General features: G+C 48.2%; 1 protein-coding gene across 1 annotated transcript in view; it reads right to left on the minus strand.

Annotated features, from left to right (window-relative positions):
- Nucleotides 1–791, minus strand: part of Ddx58 (DExD/H-box helicase 58) — a 40,782-nt gene that overhangs the window by 29,114 nt on the left and 10,877 nt on the right. The window lies entirely within an intron of this gene.

The raw sequence follows: 791 nt of genomic DNA on the forward strand, positions 1-791 counted from the left end.
AAGTAACCCATGAATGTCCCACTAAGGTGCCTGGACAGACTCCCCAGGCTTCCTTGCCTCTAAGACCCACATTTACTTCATTCAGTAGCCTGGGAAGGCAATGGGTTTTATTTCTCCATACCCAGGAAACTAACAAAACAGCTCCAGGATCAGGGAGAAGGTCCAGTAGGTGAAGAGCTCACCACACAAGCATGAGGACCTGAGTTCAATCCCCAGCTCTCTCATGTCAACAGCCAGGTGTAGCAGTGTGGCCCTATAATCCCAACCAGTCTAGCCGAAATGGTTAAACCCCGGGTTCAATGAGAGACCCAGAATCAAAACCTGAGGTGAAAAGCTCCTGAGGAAGACATTCAGTGTCAACCTCTGGCCTACACAAAAGTGCCCTCAGACGTGAACACACACACATAAACATATGCGCGTGTTCATCCCCTACCTTCCCCAACTGACCTCCCCGCACCCACACACAAAGAAGCTTCACCATGATGAAAAGGAATCCCCTGGATTCTGTTAGGACAATCTCAATATGCTATCGCCCCTGCAGTGTCTTTTCACACTGCCATGAAACGTTAGCAAGGGAGGAAAAGAAATATGCATATCCAGCAAACACCAGCACTCGTGACGTGTCTGGTGCACAGCTACATGTCTGAGGCATGGCTACTACATGTCTGACGCACAGTTAGATACATGTCTGATGCACAGTTAGATACATGTCTGACGCACAGTTAGATGTCTGACACACAGTTAGATGTCTGACACACAGTTAGATGTCTGATGCACAGTTAGATGTCTGA

Source organism: Microtus ochrogaster, linkage group LG5 (assembly GCF_000317375.1).
Source record: "Microtus ochrogaster isolate Prairie Vole_2 linkage group LG5, MicOch1.0, whole genome shotgun sequence".
In the NCBI taxonomy this organism is placed as follows: domain Eukaryota; kingdom Metazoa; phylum Chordata; class Mammalia; order Rodentia; family Cricetidae; genus Microtus; species Microtus ochrogaster.